The 20,263-nt window shown below is 45.2% G+C and overlaps 1 long non-coding RNA gene across 1 annotated transcript; it reads left to right on the top strand.

Annotated features, from left to right (window-relative positions):
* The first annotated feature begins 538 nt into the window (after positions 1 to 538).
* Positions 539 to 1,124, top strand: LOC121633557. The gene is made up of 3 exons (XR_006009085.1): positions 539 to 577; positions 640 to 700; positions 1,107 to 1,124. It is a non-coding gene; the product is annotated as an uncharacterized LOC121633557 (long non-coding RNA).
* Positions 1,125 to 20,263: the final 19,139 nt, after the last annotated feature.

Raw genomic sequence — 20,263 nt, 5'->3', positions numbered from 1 at the left:
CAGAAACATCCAACAGCAAGACAAAAGAAAAAGAACACAGAAAACTAAATAAGGGGTGATTTTAAGCTCTGAAACTGTTCATTTCAGCCCCACTGCACTCAGTCCATGAAACTGATGTCAGAGGTCCGGAAACCAACTTGTTATTTAGCTCTGCTGCATGGTGGCAGCACACAGTGCGAGCAGGGGCATCATTTATACATTTAGCACAACACACATGGCTTCAAAGTGCTTCACAAATAAGGTACAATAAATTAAAATGGGTCTGAATACGACAAAGAAAAAAACGTTTAAACTAAGTTAGAAACTTGAAGGCATGAAGCAAAGACATTTTCAGCAAAAAGCAAGAGAAAAAAATAATTCTGATCAGGTTTTTAAACTGTTGAAGCGTTTGTAATCCATATGAAAATTCCTCTTAAAGGTCATGTTAGATATCCCTATTGTGTTTTCCTGGTTGTCCGTGAAGGCACTATTTGGTCACATGACATCTGTTCAACCAGTCCCACTTCCTGGTAGTCTCCATACAAGCCATCTTCACCACCAGATGTGTGGGAGTATGGGAATGGGAAGGCTGCAACAGGTGAGTCTTGTCCAAATGCTTTCCTGGTTGATTATTGTTTAAAACTCTGTCGTATGTTGTAGACGCTGCAAACCCACTGCTGACACCAGGGTTCTCGTGTGGGACGGATTTTTAAGAGGATTGGTGAGTCTGCTGTGTTTGCTACATGCTGTCAGCATTAGCATGCTTGTGCTTTGGCTCACTAGTATAATGCTAATATAGCATTATACTACATTAGCTTTACTTTGAATAAGTTATGTTCATTGTTAGGCTAGAGCCTTTAAAAAAGCCATGTTGGCCTAGCATGTATTTTAAATTTACTTTTGGTTTTATTGGTATTTCTGTCAATGCACTTTGATTTCAAATGGTGCAACGCTCTTTGAATTTTATTTGCATTGTTGTATGTACATGGAAATGACTTTAATGTTTGATGGTCGATGATTTATAATTTAATGATATTTAATTATTTAATGTGTGTACACCAAGACAAAACTAGCTAGTGGGTATGAACTTTGAATGACTGAATGTTTGCCTTGTTTGTCTGATGCAGGCCAGGTGTGCCCTGTTGAGTACAAATCCTTCTAGAGCTAGACTCAAGAGTCTGAACCCTGCAACACACAACAACCTTCTGCAGGCTGGTAAGAGGCTGTTTGCAAGCCAGCCCACTCCCATCTTTTTGCCCTGCACACCGCTGACATTCACATTGGTTGAATAGCGCGCATATGGACATATATTCAATTTTCATGGACTTGGTTTATTATTGGACAACTCATACATAGTGCATTGTGAAAGGTGAATAGAGTGATTGTGACCTAACTTGGTGAAGTTGATGGAGCAATTCCACCTAGGTTGAGTTTGCATACTGGCTCATTACATGTTGTGAATCATTTGGATGCAATAAGTCAACTCTTGAAATTGAATTATGTGAACATGTTTTTCCCTTTTATTCTGCAGATTGTAAATATTGTACATACTGTTATTTATAATTTTTTTTTCCACATTATTATGGCATAAACTCACTGAAGGTCAAAACCTTGCCTCTGGGATTACTGTACCTGCACCTCCCTGAGCTGATATCTACATCTTCTGATTCTAGCCTTAGACATTATCTTTTTCCACAGCTATCTTAATACATGCTACACGTTTCTTATACAAGGAAAAAAAAATCCTCATAGTTTATACAAATGAAATGAAATTTTATTTATGAAGCACTTGTGATACAAAAAGCAGCACAAAGTGCTTCACATAATAAAATCTACCATTTTTGTATAATGAAAAACACAAGCCTTGACACCCAAATATAAAACATAACATAAAAATTTTCCTCCAAGCCCCCACTAATTTTAATCATGGAAACAAAACATCTGATCATATATATGCTGACGACACTCAACTCTTTATTACTGTTTCACCAGGGGCATCTGGTCCCTTGCAAAGTTTAAGGGCACATTCATACCAGGATATTCAAGGGGACTCAGTTCAAGTGGGCAAAAAATTTAGAAAAGTTTCACACCTTCCTCAGGTTTGGTTTGTTTTCATGCAGCTCTTCGCTCAAGCGGATTAAACAGCCTGGTCAGTGTCCTGCAGTTACAACAACTGCTCACTAGAGGGCAAAATTCCCTTTAAATATGACCAAAAAAACGACCAAGAAGAAAGAAGAAAATCAGGTTAATCACTTGGTCAGAACTAAACAACAGAGCAACGATCAATTTAGGAGTTGCTGATTTTACATTGGTATTCCTAATACAGTTTGCAGCAGAATCTTTCCAGTATGAGCAGCAGGAGAGCTAGGGAGCTATCCAGCAGGCTGATCTATGCCTGTCTGTTCAGTTCACTGGATGCTCCGTTTGCTTACACACTGTAAGCGAACCGCACCAGGATTCACTTGCCAGAGAACTAAGGTTTCCGGTTCAAAAGCGGATCGGAGTTCAGTGTGAAGTGTGAATGCACTTTCACGCTGCTCCAAACGAACCGTCCTATCTGTGGAAGCGGACCAGGGTTTGTTTAAAGCAGACTAAGCAAGGCTACCCTGGGTGCCTCAGTTAAATCAGTGCTTGGATGTGCCAGAATTTTGTTCAGCTAAATAAACAGAAATCCAAAATGAGTATTTTTGGAACTACAGACTTGTGCCCAACGACCGACTAGAAAATTGGGTGTAAATCTTTGTTCTGGTTCTCAATTGGTTTGAATCCTACTTGAAGAAAAGGGACTATGTGCAGTTGATGAATACAGATCTACTGTAAGATATGTGAACTTCCCAAGGCTCCGTCTTTGGCCTCCTACTGTTCAACATGCTCCCACCAAATGCTCCCGGTCAAATCAGTACGATAATCTGTCTTGAATTAATAAAGATTGATCTGCAACTTAACTGTGGAACCACAGATGAGCATCCAAAGATTGGTCCAGCTTCAGTCAGCAATGATGAAAAGAACAGATTAATCCAGAAATATTGGTGTTACTTTGGACTCTGAGCTAAATTTTAACAGCCGTATTAAAGCAGGAACCAAATCAGCCTTTTAGTACCTGAAAAAATATCTAGAATAAGTGGAATGATTGCTCAGCATGAAAACCTTTCTTTTTTTTAGTAGACTTGACTACTGCAATGAAATTTTACAGGTCTCTCTAAAAATCCCAACCAAACATGAAGACGCCATAGACTGGGCTCTTACGAAGAATCTAGGCCACAATAGGGTGACACAGCTGGTCGCTGTTTATTCAAACACATATTCAAGATTCAATATTCTTTATTGTCATGTACAATGTACATGTTGGTTTCACCTCAACTTTGCACAGTTAAACATGTAAGAGCAAACAAAGTAAGCTGGAAAGGTCAAATATCAAATTTAAACTGTGGAAACACTCAGACGTCATCTCACTTCTTCCTCCAGATTATTTTGATTGTGAGCCAGAAAAAGTCACATGATTAACTACCAGCAACATGACCCATTGGCACAACCTATAAACTACCCCACCTACAGGTGGCAGGAGGCATTGCACCTTTCTGAACCAAACAACCATTTAAGATGTTAAATCCACATCATAGCAAACATAATTTCTGATGATCCTTCTAACACGGGATGTATTTTCAGTCCCGATGATGATGTTATCACCCAAATCCAAACAGGAAGTAATGGTTTTATTAAAATGCCTGTAGAACTGAGAACTGGTAACAGATTTTATTTGTGGTTCTTGAACTCATCTCCCAGAGTTGAACTGCACATTCAGCCAGTTTGCACTTTGTTAAAGAAACATTTCAGAATTATATCTGATGTGGAAATGTAATCAAATGAGTACATTTTTCTCTCCGGCTACCTGTAGCAGACAGGTATTTTAAAGTTTTTTCTACTGACATTTTTCTTTTGGAAGTCCATTCTCACAGCAAAATGCAAACAGCATGTGTAACATGAAGACAGATGTTATGAGTCCAGTGTGCAGAACATAAACAGCTGTGTTTACATCAGTTGCACAATAAAGACTCAGGTGAATCCATGTGGTTTCTAACGAGTCCCAAAGAAAGTCACTGTACTGCTTTCCTGCATTTAATAACTCGGAAAAGTGAATTAAAACCAAAAAAGAGTCTGAATTAGTGTGACTGTGACTTGCAGCAGTGCTAATCCCTCTGTTTCACAGCATCATGAGAGCAACGCGTAATTGGATAATTAGTGAGCAGAGCAGCCAATCAATGCTGACAGAAAATCAATCACCTCTGCAGTGAGAGGGACTAAAACTCCCATGATTCTCAGATCCAGATCCAGGTCATCCGGGATCAATACTCTGGAACGGACATCGATCAGATGAGGTGATCCGTCAGCGTTAACCAGGAGAGAACAGAAACTGATTCCAGGCCAGCTCAACATTCACACAACAGCCTGAAACCAACAGATCTGAGGGAGGTACAACCACACCATCCCTGGTCCACGGCCCACCTGGCTTCACCGGAGCGTCTTGGGGTTAAGATCTCTTGTAGATGGAAGAGTTGAGGCCGACAACACCTGCTCCTTCCTCATGTTTTCTCCACCAACTTCTCTAAAGATGGAAAAAACCTCAGCAGCCGGTTTGAACGCAGCAGCTTCCTCCAGCTCCGTGTGATTTAACCTGCCCCACACAACACATTAAACAAGCAGAAAAGAGTTTTATTCCATCCAGTCAGAAAGGCTGACGCCCCCGCCTCGCTCCACTTCCTGTCAGGCTGAAAAATGACTTTATTGCTTTTTACCGAGACACAAAAGAAAGAGGCTGGAGGTGTTTGGACTCTTCTTCTGTGGTGTTTCTGGCTCTGCTTCAGTCCAACATCCTGTCAGCACATCAACAGCAGCTTGTCAGCAGCGCCGCCTCAACACCACCAGCTTTCATCCTCCTGTTAATTATCCTGCCACATCACAGACGTCTGCAGGTCCAAACTTAGCCTCTTTCCTCCACCTCCTCCACCGACATCTTCAGCTCTCTTCAGAACGTCAGATCAGGACTGACAGCATCTCCAACTGCTGAACACACCAATGAGTGTGTGAGGAAAACCTCTTGATGAATGGAGATGTAGCTTAAGGCTGTACTGGTTAACCCCAAACTGGACCATGAACTTCTGCAGAACCAACCACCCTGATCCCAGGCTGCGTACAGCTCACATAGACCCGTCACCGCTGATGTTTCATCTTCTGTTTGGAAAGAAAACTGACTGTGAAGCTGTCTGTGGTTCATGTTAGACATGGTGGAAGTCATCATATGAGGACAAGGAGATTAAAAACTGATGAGTAAGATGCAGCGTCCATGATGTGGAGCCTGTGGGACGAACCCATCAGCTGTTTGGGTCCAGGTCGTGCCGGTCTGTGCAGCCTCTGCAGTGAATCTGTTCGGTAACTTTGATGCAGCTTCTGAAAGTCAGCAGCCGCTCTGATTGTGTTTCACCGACACCCGACCCTGCATGGTTAATCAGCCTGCAGCCATCAGGTCGGGATCTGAAGGACCGCAGGAGACCGGAGCAGCAAGCCGCTCTCTGATCACAGGATGTCGACAGGAAAACCCGGGCCAGAAGCCAGAAACTCACTTTGGGGCCATGAATTCCTCAGTGAGGAGCTCAATTTAAAATTTACTTCATTTTTTATTTTAACAGAATACACACACACCGACCTGCAGAGGACACATTTAATCTCTCACGTCCTGGTCCCACAACACAACATTTAACATGAGCACGAGTCCAGAGCGGTGTGAGGTGTCAGCAGCATCATGTGACTGAAACCACGAGTGTTTTTAAGCTCCTTGTTTGAGGTTTTCAGGGTTCTGTTGAAGCTCACAGAATCTGGTTTCAGAGCTGCTCTCAGAACTTATAGACACCTCACCGGTGTGTAAAAAAAAAAGAAAAGACAGCTGAGTGAGACAAAAAATTGCTGCATCAGAGCAAAAACCGAGACTCAGACGAAGAACCAAACCCACAACAGAAGGAAACGTTGAGCTCAGATGGAAATTGCCAGAAGATTTCTGGCTCTGAGCCAACAGACGGCGAGGAGTCAACAACACGTTCACACAGCGAACTCCTACAATATGTCGGATTTTCTCACTCCGTCTGTTTGGCTTTTTTTTCCCTCTGAACACATGCGGCAGGAACCACAACAACACTGTCTCTTCATCTTCCAACACTCTCATCCTCCAGTTCATCCAACTCCATCATGTTCCCATGATCATCTCAGGAAGAGCAACCTGGAAGAAGCTGGAGTTTGTTTTAAACACCTAAAAGTCTTTAATGATGAGTCCACACATGCCTGAACCAGATGAGCTGAGTCACAGCAGCCTGTAAATGTGAACTTAGCTGATGTGGTTTCTGAAGAGCTGGATGCAGAAATGGAGACGATAACCGGCAGCATCCCTGTGATGATTGACAGCTGGAGCTCATGTCTGAGCATCCATCCATCTTAACAGGCAGGCTGACACCACTGAGTCTAAATTCACCGAGAAATGTGCGTCTGAGCTGAAAATAAAACACAGCTCCAGGGAACCTCAGCTGGCTGCATAAATCAGTGCTTCTGGATTCAGAACATCATGTTTGCTGCCTCACAGAGACGCTAACCTCTTCCTCAGAGCAGAACCTGCCTGGTTTACTGAAATCTTAAAGATGTAGACCAGGACCCAGTCTCAAAGATTTACTGGCCCTTCTCATAAATTTTGCATCCAGAGATGTTGGATCAGGACTTGCTCAGTGTGACACAGCCCGATGACCTCCACAGTTTCTCACACATCAGAATCATGGGAGCCCTTCCGGTCCAGCTCGGCCCGTTGGGTGGCCGATGGCTTCAACACAAACTCCTGTGTTTATTTCCAGATGAGAGGAGCTGGTCAGAGAGCGCCTGGTCTGTGTTTGGAAGCTGCCGGGCTTCAGATGTGACTGTCAGTGACAAAGCAGGCAGAACTGCCCTCCTCTGAAGTGGGATGCAATATCTGCTGTTCACCGTACACAGAGCATGGAGGACAAAGTGAACAGACAGAATAAAAGATCTCAGCAGTTTCTCCTCACAGGACTTCATCAGGTTTTAATTCCTGCTGCAGCTCTGCACATCTGAGATAATGAAATGATTAAAGTTAAATGTCCTCACATGAAACACAGACTCCACAGATCGAAGCTCATCCCACATTCAGCTTCAAGCTCCATCATCAGCAGAAACACAGGCGGGAAGACGAAGAGGAGTCCTCCATAATTCAGAGGACAGAGTGAGACGAGTCCTCACCACCCACCACCACCTCTGCTGCTTCCGATGCAGGACTCAGACAGAACCAGCAGGTCTCACTGGTTCTACTGGATCTGGTCAAGCCTTGAATCAAATGTTCATGATCTCAGCTCAGTATAATCCGCTTGGATCCAACGACAGCATCCCGACACAGAAGTGCTGCGGTGTTGGACGTGAACATGATGGAGGTTCTGTTCAGAAACAGGTCTGGAGACGAAGATGAGCCTGAGCCTGATGATGATGATTCTGAGCTGCTTGAAATGAATCATGAAGGTCCTGCTGGTTTCCATGGAGATGAAGGAGGTTTTATAGAGAAGGATTCTCTCTTCCTAACATAACATATCTTGGGCTTCTGTTTTTTCTGGATCCTCATGGTGTTTCTAAGGTGAATGTGGGGGCAATTCCTGGATCCTCCTGACTGACCACTGATAGAGGTGTCCATCATCATCATCGGCTGATGGCTTTCTGAGATATTTACCTGCGTTACATCTCTATTAAAACACCTGGAAACCTGCTCAGGTTCACTTTTTATCTTCTACTATAGCACAGTTCCTCTTTCCTAGATGAACTGAGCTGCTATCCTCTGGTTTTCTCTGAAAGTAATGTGATTTTCTTTTAAGAAGAGAGAAACATTTACATTTTTTACTGTGTTCCAGGAGAATTTACTCTGACACAGTAACACATATCTTGATTCTGGTACTTCTGTAGTAATCTCACATGTCTCAGCTTTCTGTAGAAGATCACACATACAGCCTTTGTAGCTGTAAAGATAAACGTCATTTATTTCAGATCTGAGGCAGAAAAATATGCCTTGTGGTGAAGAGGTTCTAAAATCTGAATAAATCCTGGTTGGCTGCATCCACCATGAACACAGGAAAACATCACATTCTCATCCGACTTGCAGATCTATTATCAACTGAGACCTCAAACTACAGAAAAACTGGCAACTTCCTGGACTGACATGATCAGCTCATGAAGTCAGAAGATTACAAACGCTCCTGGATATTGTACAGAGATGGGCCAGAACTTCATCTAAGAGTCTGTTTGTCCAGAACCAGAGCTTCATCATTACACAACAACCACAAACATGACAGAGAAGTTACATCAGAAACATGAATCATCTTCAGGTGGCGTAAAAGCTTCTGACTTAGAACAAACTGCTGTCATCGAGTTTCTAAATAATCCAGAACTACAGATTTGTATGAACACAAAGAAAACATGAAACTGTGTGTGTGTTTGTGTGTGCGCTCTGCAGGGAGCTGCAGGCTAATCGAGCCTTCAGAGAACTGCAGATGAAAGCGACTCTGCTCCCTCCACTCAGCCCTCACCCTCCTCTGACAGATGCATGCTGGGAAATCTGCAGGGTATTGTGAACTCTGAGTCATCTAAAGGGTTTCAGCTGAGTTCAGGTGTTCCAGCAGCTGGAGGAGTCGAGAGAGCAGCTCTTTAACAAACAAGGAGGCAGTTGTCTGTGTTTACTGAACGTCTGCTGTTTTTATCTGATTTACATTTTAACTGCAGAAACACAAAAATCTGAGTCTCCTCAGCCTGACCCTTAAACCTCTACGTCTCCTCAGACCGACCCTTAAACCTCTGCGTCTCCTCAGACCGACCCTTAAACCTCTGCGTCTCCTCAGACCGACCCTTAAACCTCTACGTCTCCTCAGACCGACCCTTAAACCTCTACGTCTCCTCAGATGACCCTTAAACCTCTACGTCTCCTCAGACCGACCCTTAAACCTCTACGTCTCCTCAGACCGACCCTTAAACCTCTACGTCTCCTCAGATGACCCTTAAACCTCTACGTCTCCTCAGATGACCCTTAAACCTCTGCGTCTCCTCAGACCGACCCTTAAACCTCTACGTCTCCTCAGATGACCCTTAAACCTCTGAGTCTCCTCAGACCGACCCTTAAACCTCTGAGTCTCCTCAGACCGACCCTTAAACCTCTACGTCTCCTCAGACCGACCCTTAAACCTCTGCGTCTCCTCAGACCGACCCTTAAACCTCTACGTCTCCTCAGATGACCCTTAAACCTCTGAGTCTCCTCAGACCGACCCTTAAACCTCTGAGTCTCCTCAGACCGACCCTTAAACCTCTACGTCTCCTCAGATGACCCTTAAACCTTGTCTTCATTCCAACACAGAGTCACAGAAGTCTGGTTGGTCCATCACGGTGGACTTACAATCTGTCAGTTGTGTCAATAAGACAGAAGAGTTTAGTTTCTGCAGAGGAACTGGAATCTTCTTTTGGACTAATCCACCAAACCTGGAGCTCCTCCTGCAGATCAGGCCGACTTTCTGCTTTATATTCATATTTTTACCCTTTAACGCCTCGTTTTAAAAGACAGTTAATGGAAGACTGTGTGTATTTTAGGTTTTGTTATGAGGTCTTGTGGTTCAGTGAAGCTGAAGCGGCGTGTCGGGTCAGATTCTGGGTTACTGACAGGATCTTCACAGTGTCTGCTGAGCAGAAAAGGATCTTTTGTTTTTCAGACTGTGACAACACGCTGCTTCTGTTCGGTGTGACACACACACACCTGCATCAGGTATTCAGCTTCCTCTCTGAACACGATGCAGGCAGATGGAGCAGAACCTCCAGAATCCTGCGGGCCGCCTCTCTGACAGCTCCAACAGGATAAAAATAGCATATCTGCCAATTAGATTCTGCACAGACACAAAGCGGGCTTTCAGCTCCGAGCCGACGTCTCTCCGCTGAGTCTGAACCACGATGGAGGGATGAAATTAGAGAAAACTTTCCCTGAGGGAGGATTTCTGAGTCTGTTTCACTGAACATAAAATCTTTATTCTAACAGCTTTTACAGAAAGTAGAAACCAGTAACGGTGGAAACCCAAAAACCAGAGTTTCCTCACAGTAAACAGACAAGTACAAGATACAAACAGAAACCTCCAAGTTTCTTTGAACTTGTTTCCATCAGATGGAAGAATTGAACAAATGTTTCTCTGTTTCGCAGAAATCATCCAAACATGTCGGAGATCTTTAAAATGTTTCCGAATTCAGACAAAGAAGAACTCTGGAGATGTTTTGGACCAGGATGCTTTTACTCACAAACCAAACATCCTCCTTCTTCCTTCAGATCTTTGTTACATAGAATCCTACATGTCAGCTACAACCATATGTCTACATCACTACAGCACCACCTTCAGGTTAAACACATCCTTACAGCTCAGATTCCCATTAAACACAAATTCTTTACCAAGGTTCACAAACCTGTTTAATACTTTTGATTGTCGGCCATGACCCGTTTCAGGGACAAATGTCGGGACAAATTCGCTCTTAACACATCTCAGACCACCGGGTAATTTTATAGGAAAATCTTACAGAACTTAAGATAACCGAGCGTTTGCCATACTTGGGTCGGGAAGGGGGAATTGGGACAAAAACAGCCCGATAATCTTTATGTGTGTATCCAGCTTAACACCAGAAACTGGTTCCAACCAGTCACTGTTACAGCAGCAGAGACGATACACACAACAGACCAGTAAAATAACTGTTTTGGGGCTTTTTGTATGTTAGTTTAATTTACAGTTATGTTGTCGTTTATTTTGTTGAGGAGGGAGAAAACCCAGAAAATGATTCAGTAACTTTTTCTCCACTTTCATTTCTCAGCTTCTGTAAACAAAACTAATTTAACACGTAAACATGATCCAGAAATGTTAATTATTTATTAGCGAACCAGTCGATAAAGGTTTGATCGTATTTATGTTCCTCATATTTAACACTTTAATGCTCTGGGGATAAAATCAGTGTTGCGTTCACTGACCTGATGAAGAAGGCGGCTGCAGCAGACTGAGGCTGGACGGTCTGGGTGGCGATGCTGTGGGCTTCTGGTTTAACTGGGACGTCCTGGACAGGACTCGTCGCGGTCACATGACTCGCAGCTGAAGTCGAATCCTGATGAAAGAAAAACCGATGACTAGTTCTTCACTGCAGGAAACACGGGATCAAACAGCAGGAAGTGAAGCAGCAGCATCATCAGGTCTATACTCTGATCATCATCCATGTAAACACATCTGTTTGCTCTGAACTGGAACTAAACCTGAAGCTCTGTGACAACAGCTCCGGTCCAGAGGATGCTCTGGACGAGGAGATCATTAACTGATTAACGCTGGTCATTTCTGCACCTGCCGGCATCCACACCTCCTGAAGGTTGATCACTCAAAGAAATTCTCCTGCTGCTTGATGTCAGACTGGACCGGACCAGTGGGACCGGTGTCAAACCGGACCAGTAGGTTTGCGTCTGAGAAACAATCACTTGCATCAGTTTCATGGCTTCATGTTGTAAGATGACCAGAAACCACAGAGGCTGGATCCACGACCCGTCAGATGCTGTTTGTCTGTGTTTCCAGTTCATCTCTGATCTGTGTCCTGGTTTTGGTGGATTACCGTGGCAACAGGAAGCAGTAAATAGGCAGATCCATTATTCAGCCATCTGACTGCGACATGCTTGGCCAGCTAACGGGATTACACAGAGAGCCAGCAGGAGGTTGAGTCAAACAGGACAGGAAGAGCAGCTTTGTTGGTCTGAACTGCTGCACAATGTCAGACAGACACAACCATTTTGGTTTGTTGGGTCTTTAATTTCAGCTTTTTCTTGTGTGTTGAACTGAAATTTTATTTGGTTTTGTCTTTTTGTTTCCTCATTGTTAAAGTTTACACCATCTAGCTTCAGGGTTAGTTACAGGCAGGTCACCTTCTTCCTAAACACTGTGCTCTGATTGGTCAGATCCATTTGCCTGACCAGACTCCGCCCCTTAATCTGAGCCCCGCCTGTCTGACCAGGCCCCGCCCACCATTTGCAGCAGCTCTGCTAAAATCTGAAATTTAACATTAAATTTGATTGAATGCAAAGTTGGAGTCCTTGATCCAAAATGATTTAAGAAAAGACAAAAACATTGAACACTGACTTTGGTTTACTTCATTTGACAGATTTTTGGGTCTAAATAAGTTTTATTTTCATTTAATTTAATGACAGAGTTCAGTTTTTAGGTTGCTGTTAATGTTTATACTGCAGTTGGATTTAGTTAAAAATGTCCATGGCTGTTTCTACAGAGTAATGTCCAGTCTATCCAACCCAGTCATCAGCTGGGTTTGCTGATCTTTAGCTTCTTCTGACACTGAAGAAACCAAAATCAGAGGCAACTGGACTACAGCATCATCAGAACAGAGGTCACGAACTGAAGCTTAACTCAGAACATAACAAAGAGAAGTCAGTCTCGTTTCAAAGATTCGGGTCTTCTAGTTCCCTTCCTTCAGAAGAGCCGGCTCTTCATTTAGTATTACCCAGAGCTTCATTTTAGCCTTGTTTAGTAATTATGAATGCTTTATGTTCTGGTATGCAATTATTTGTTTAGTGTTTTCATTAAAGCCTAATTTTCATGCAGCAGTTACTATTAAATATCTTTATCAAACCTTTAAAAGAACTAAACAAAATTATCAAATGAATAAAGACATAAATTTGAATATCACGACACTTTAGGTTTAAAAGAATTTTTCCACTTTTCATGATGCACTTGTAATTTAAATTCAATGTCGCTTTGTTTCTGGCCTGTACCATTACAATCCCCGTCCTCTGAGAGTCTGCCCCCCTTTCTTCTTTCCCACAATGGTACGATCCTAGTCAGTCCTTGCATGCGACTGACTGCATGATTTGTCTATCAATGCTAAGTCCCGCCCCTTCTGAAGATTTGGATTTACCCAACAGGAGTTAGCTCTTCTTGTTCACAAAAAAGAATCGGCTGGTGGAGCTCTTGTGAATGACACATCACTACCAGAGGAAGATGGAGAGAGCTCTGTAGAAGTTCTGGTGATTTCATGTCTTGGTCATGCTGATCAGTCATGTGACCAGTCATGAGAGTAGAAACAGAACGTGATCACAGAAGCTGTTCCCATCTCTTTTTATGATGCCAACGGAGCAGAAAAAGTTTCTATTGTGACACTTAAATATGTTAACAAAGAAACTGTTAATAAATTTTAACGTGAATTTGGATGTCGTATTAACTGGACTTCACTGATGGCTGGTTTAGACCGGTTTTCATGGGTTTGGTTAAAGGTTTTGGTAACGTCTGAAGGAGAATGTGAACAGAGGCTCATCACTGGAGGATCCAGTTCAGTTTTTACTGTTCATCTCTGGTTGGTCCAGTCAGGACTGGTTTGCTGATTTAATGACATAACTTTTAGTTATTTCTGTTACTGTTTGGTTCAAGTTCAGAAACATTTAGTTTATTTTATGTGGGTGATGCAGGCTGCCAGTCCATCGCCGTGCAGATCATGTGATCATGACGTCGTCCATTCAGGATGCAGCTGCTTATCTCTGCAGACTGAGACAGATGAGGATGTTGCGTCATCTGAGATGAAAAACACGGTAGTCATCCTGCATGTCCGAACACAGATGACATCCAGCCTGAAGGCCTCGATCTTCTTTATTGCCTCAGTTTTCCTTTGAAGTGTCAGATATGTGAACGATGGATGATGCGGAACAGGCGGGTTTCTATTTCAGCCTCAGCCTACAGCTGCAGTCAGGCTGTGAAGAGCGATGATGACGATGTCATCGTCACCCTCGTCTGTATCCTCACCATGACCCAAAAATAAAAAAATCTTTCTGGAGGGCCACCAGACCAGCTGATCGATGACATTGATCAAGGATGAGTCAGTAAAAGTCTGAGCCAGGTTTGAGCCCTCAGTTCTGTCTGTCAGGAGTTGGTTGTGTTGTCAGCGCTCAGCCCGTCACTGAGCAGATTGTGTACCGACACCACGACGGTCACAGCGTGAGGACGGGTCACCGGTGTCGGTCCAGGTGACAGATCCACACAGAGGTTTATGAATTATTTACGATGTTGCTGGAGGTCACGACTGCGACAACAATCTCAGAGACGCGACTGTCTGTGGAAGTGAGACCGAAGGACATGAGTTCTGCTGCAGAGGACGGGCTCTACTCAAGGTTTCCTCTCGAGTTGAGACATCCATCATGGTGAGAGCTGATGAGTCATTCAAGTTTCTTCACCAGATTACACAAAACATTTCAGAAAAAAGGAGAAATTGCAGACGCTGTGAAGTTCCAGCATAAACCGTTTAGCCTCATCATCATGTGTCTGCAGACCTCCTCTCCCTCCTCAGTCTGATCAATAACCCGTTTTTCTGCTCTGACCTCAGGTTAGATTTGCATCTGTAATCAGCATCATTGATCGCTGCACTTCGTCACTGAGATGAAGGACCAGCTGACTGAGGATGACCTGAACACCTCATCACTGAGAGGAAAATAAAGACGAGGGACTTAGGACACTAATGATGATCAGTCTCACAGTCTGGATGCAGCTCTGCGACCTCCATCGCTCCATATCCAGAACCTTCTGTGTCTGCAGGCAGCTGTTTAAAAGATGCTTTCCATAAACTGCATCAAGTATTTCATCTAAAATATTCTTATGTCACAGAAGCTGAGCTATCAGTTACGTTGATATATGATTCAGAATATAAAAAAAGAAAAAGCTTCAGATCTGACGGATAGCTGCAGAGTCTGACTTATTATGACAAAAGATGTTTTGTGAAGTGCTCAAGAAACAGTTCATCAGTTTTGTCTAGAGAAAAGCTTCTTCATTTGTTCATTTTCAGCATGTCAGGTCGGTATGACGCCATCTTTACCCTAACGTAACACTCTCGTTAATTTGATTCATTTTGTACTGGTGTCACTTAGGCTGTGGTGTTTAACATTACAACGGTAGGGGGTAAAGCTGACCCAAAAATTAAACTGACAGAATTTTTATTTGTTTTTATCTGACGTCTGTATTTGTTTCTTTAACAAAATGTAAGACAAATAAACAAAAATATTTAGCATACATGTGTGCTATTTTACCATGTGGTATGTCAGAATTAGTGTTTTGCAAAAGTTATCCACCAGTGGGCAGAAGTATCAGACTTACCGTAAAGTGATGCAATAGGTCTCAAAGTGTAGCATTGAAAGGTTAACTAGAGCAAAAGATGCATCATCCACTAGGAAATTGCTAAAAAGCACATTTCTTTATTTCTTTATGTTTTTTACCAAGATTTCTTGACATTTTAGTAGAACCCAATCAGCTGCTTGTTTTGCTTATGGCTCTGAATTATTTTGGCATCACTCAGAATTCTGAATCTGCCGATGGATTTCAGTACCAATCAAAGACAGGATTAGATATTAAAACCACTGAAACCATTTATCAACATCATATTACATCATCATGACCCCTCCCTGCTTACCGTACTCTGTAGAAGTTCAGGTCTGCAGCATGACACCCTCCACACCCCCTCCAGGTAGTTGTGTGCATTTAGAGGTGTGACAGTGGCAAGCCCTTTGGCTCCGCCCCCTCCCAGATAAGTGCTCTGTACTCCGCCCCATCCCCATATAGCTTCTCCCCCTTTCTGCTGCCCATCGTGTGTCCATCTCTGCTGCTTAATTGGCAGCTCATCAGCCTCCCAGCTGCTCTCGGAGGCGAGGGGGATGCAGGCAGAAGAGGGTGGGGGGGCACTGGGGGTGGCGGGGCGGGGTGTCATGTCCCTGCTGATGCCCAGAGCCCGACGCAGAGCGAGACGTCTCAACTGCTGGAAGGCAGCGCCGCAGACGTCACAGCGCGCACCAGAAGAAGCATGGCGGCCACGACGAGGCCATTGCAGGCGCTGGAGCTTATCAAAGAGGAAGGAGGCGTAGGCGGGGTCCTGGGGGGGCAGGGGGAGATAAAGATCAATCATCATATTTCAGCTTTAAACAAACATAACACAAAAAACATGGTCTCCAAATCAAACTGGTAAAGACTATCGGTCTGTGCCAGATAGAGGAACTGGCCTAAAATGAATGAAATGGGTTGTGTAGAGTCGTCACGGGGGCAGTATAGGCTACAACACTGCTGGTTATAATTCAGTAGAAGAAGCGGTTCTAACAGGAAACAAGATTTGCTGGTTAATTAACCATCAATGGTGAATTTTACTCTATTGATGGATGAAAACATGGTCAGGGTTCTGTGTGCTCATTTTCTATTTCAGGTCAGTTTAGATAACTTTATTTTTTACATTGAGGGCAGTTCAGTTTGACATTTACAAGATCAAACTACAAACAAAGCAGAAATGCAACAGAACTGTGTTCAACAGTTTGGGTTCAACCAAAAACAATAACGCAAAGCCAGAATAAATACAATAATAATCATTTAAAATGGATAATTATGAAAGTCTCTGCCTGCACTGGGCTTTTAAAGACCCACTCTGTAACTTTTGCCATTTTCTCAGTGATGTGCCTCCTATCGATGGCTAATTCAGCATCCGTCTTGCATCCTACTTGTACTGTGAGCTCTCTCCAGACAGTAAAAAAACAGTCTTATATTAATATTCGTCTCATCTCTTGCTCTGTTTCTGGCTGTCTTTTGTGTCCTCTCTTCGTCCATTAATGTCCTCTTGGGATTCTTTGATGAATCAACAATGCCGTACGTTCAAAACAGCCAGGGTGTTGATATGTAGTTGGTAACATGAAGCAGAATACTGCTGTAAAGTGATGCATCGGGGCAGAAAAAACGTTGTGAAGTGTGGTTTCTCAGCCTCAGGTCGCTGCAGGCCAATGCCAGCTTCAGGAATGTACATAATAAAAGTCACTGCACAGTTTTAAAGTCGGAAAGTTATGTAGTGCTACTTTACTTGTTTTCAAGACAAGGCTCCTAAAAGCCCATTTATGCTTATTTCAGAAGCCGCAGCCTCATACTTCCATGTATCCTTCTGCAGTGCAGAGTTCAGAGGTCACTCCTGAGCTCCGACATCAGTTTCAAACAACATTAAACATGCGACAGTGGAGGACATCGTCTCCGAGGTTCAGCAAAGTAGATGCCGGTGGTCTTTGCAGCCACTAGCGTAGTTCATATGGGCCTTAAATCTCTCAGCTGGACACCAATAGTCTTGGAGCACATATTAACCACAAAGCTTGGGCTACTCATGTCTCAGAAACCAACAAATAGAAAAAAATTGGAAGACTAAAAGAATTAATAAAAATAGAAAAGTTTTCTTAGAAACAGAACAATTTATTCTTTGTATTAGATAAGTCCCCTGTTTGTCTTTTATTTTTATTTTATTTTTTTTTTTTAACCTGTCTTGTCCAGCATCGTTGCAAACAGAATGATTGTCTGGCTGCCGTCTGATGCTGGGCAATTTTACTCTATCAAGCAGGGATTTATACTACATGTATAAAGTCCCTCTTGATGACATGAAAAACTTTATTAAATCAGACTCTTAATGCTGGACTCGACCGGAGGGGACAGAGAGAGAGACAAGAAAGTAGAGAGAAGAGGGAGGGGAGAGAGAGGGACAGAAAGGGTGTGGGGAGTGCGGGTGGGGACTTGAAACATCATACAGAAGACCATGTAATCCATACTACTTACAACATATATAGCTAAGATCATCCTAGCCAGTAGGTCATTACACAGCTAGTTGGTAATAGTAACAATAATAATAATAAGAGTAAGAGTAATAATAATAATAAGAACAGAAATAATAAAAAAAAAAAAGAAAAAAAAAATATGATAATAGATATAAGTGAAACTGCTGTATTCAAGAACACGCGCAGAGAAACCTGTGTGGATGTGTTGGAGAACTCGGCCACACGGCGACGCAAAGACTGTGTGGAGACGTTCGGGAAGGAGTGACCATGCAGAGTGATCATGCAGATGCCACCTCACTTGAACAGAGGCCAGAGTCAGGCCAGCGGTCCCGAGACCCAGGCCACCAGCCCCCCCGCAGGCAACAGATCCCGACCGGTCCACAGAGACGACCACTCGCCCGCCCAGGAAGGCAGCAGCAGGAGACCCCAGCAGGAGCTGCCCCGCGGACACAGGCCAGCAGTCCCCGACCCCCCCGGGCACCGGCCGCCCGGGACAGACGGGGCAGAGGGCCCGGGCCCAGGAGCGCAGGGACCCCCCCCCCCTCCCCCCCCCCACAGGCCGAGGGCCAGCACGCCACCCGGGGGGACCCGGCCCGCCCAGACGGCCACCACCAGAGGCCAGCCCCACACCCCAGCACCCAGCCGCACACCCCGAGAACCAGTCCTGCCCCCCCCCAGACCAACACACACACACACACACACTCTCCTTCCACTCCTCCATTCATCCTCCCACGCATACACCATTCAACCCTCACATACTCTGTTCTCCCACACACACACACCATCCTTCCACCATCCATCCTTCCACACACACACCATCCTTCCTCCCACACACTCACCATCCTTCCACCATACACTCTCCCACACCTACCCCATCCTCCCACACACACATCATCCCTCCACCACTCATCCTCCCACACATACACCATCCTCCCTCTCATACACCATTCATCTACCTTCACACCTCCCACACACACACACACACACCATCCTTCCACTACCCATCCTCCCACACATACATCATTCTCCTACACATACACCGTCCTCCCTCTCCTACACCAAACATCCACCTTCACGTACCCCATCCTCCCACACACACACACCACCCCTCCATCACCCACTCTCCCAAACATACACCACTCCCCCACACACACACCATCCTCCCTCCCATACACCATCCATCCTCCCGCACACACACCATCCTTCCACCATCCATCCTCCCACACACTCCCCCATCCCTGCACCATACATTCTCCCACACATACCCCATCCTCCCACACATACATCATCCCTCCACCATTCATCCTCCCACACCCACACCACCCCCCCTCCCACACACCACGCATCCACCTCCACACACCCCACCCTCCCACACACCATCCCTCCACCACCCATCCCCCCACACCCACACCACTCTCCCACCCACACACCCCCCCCCCCCCCCCCCCAACACACACACACACAAACACCATCCCCCCACCACCATCCTCCCGCCACCCCACGCCGCAGGGGGACAGCCCCAGCCAGGAGGCGAGGAGACACGAGCCAGGCCCCCACCCCCCCACCGCCCCCCACTCCCCACCCCCAAAACAGCACCTTCCCCCCAGGGCCAGCAGCCAAAACCCCCCGGGACAGCCCGCCTACGCCCCGGGCCAACGCGACAGGCCACCCGGCCCGCCCCGCCCCCGGGCCATCCATGGAGACAGGGGCGCTTGAAGACCCCATCCCCCCTCCCTCCCCCACTAGTGATGGAATATATTATGTGCTGTTTGCAATTAAAAAAAGAGGGTTAAAATTGGGGGGCAGTAACTGCATTGAGGAGGGGGCGGGGCCACCTGAGCAGTCCCGGCCACCTGAGCAGTCCCACCCACCTGACCTCGCATGTTCCACCCCCCAAAACGTGTTTGTATGTTGCAAATGTTATTTGTGCTCAGTGACTAAGTGGAATTAAAAGCTGGGAGGCATGCTGCCGCTCGGCGAAGCAACGGGGCCACTATGATGACCCCCCTGCCCCGCCCAGCACATCTCCCACAGCCCTACCTGTGTATGTAGTGAAGAGTGGGGGAGGGGAGGGGTCAGGAGATGTAGGTCCAGAGGGGAGTAGGCCTCCCCCCTGGAAGACGACCCGCCAGTGGCCTAGGGCGCCCCCGTCCCCCGCCGGCCCCGAAGGGCGTCACAGGCCCGGAGCAGGCACCCCAACCCAGGCACGCCACGAACCCCCCCAGGGGCCAGCCACCAGCCCAAGGGGCCACTTTGCTCTTTCTGAGTGGGAGGGGGGCGAGGCAAAGGAAGGGAACCCCAGGCCCACGCCCCCAACACCCGGCCAGGGCGCCCCCCAGAGGACACGTCCTAACCCCCTGCAAACGCACACATACTCTGTTTGTCTTTTAAACAATTACCTTTTATTTCAGTCAGATTTCAGGTCTCAGCTGGTGTAGCTGATATATAATGTATGTATGTACACCTTTTACCCTTAGCTGCTCCGGTGTGTGTGTGTGTGTGTGTGTGTGTATATATATATATATATATATATATCTACCAGAGCAGCTAAGGGTAAAAGGTGTACATTTTTTTAAAAGGTGCCTCAAA

This window comes from Melanotaenia boesemani, chromosome 22, assembly GCF_017639745.1.
Source record: "Melanotaenia boesemani isolate fMelBoe1 chromosome 22, fMelBoe1.pri, whole genome shotgun sequence".
NCBI classification, from domain to species: Eukaryota; Metazoa; Chordata; class Actinopteri; order Atheriniformes; family Melanotaeniidae; genus Melanotaenia; species Melanotaenia boesemani.
Note: the sequence above shows the minus strand (reverse complement) of the source record. Positions and strands in the feature narration are given on the sequence as shown.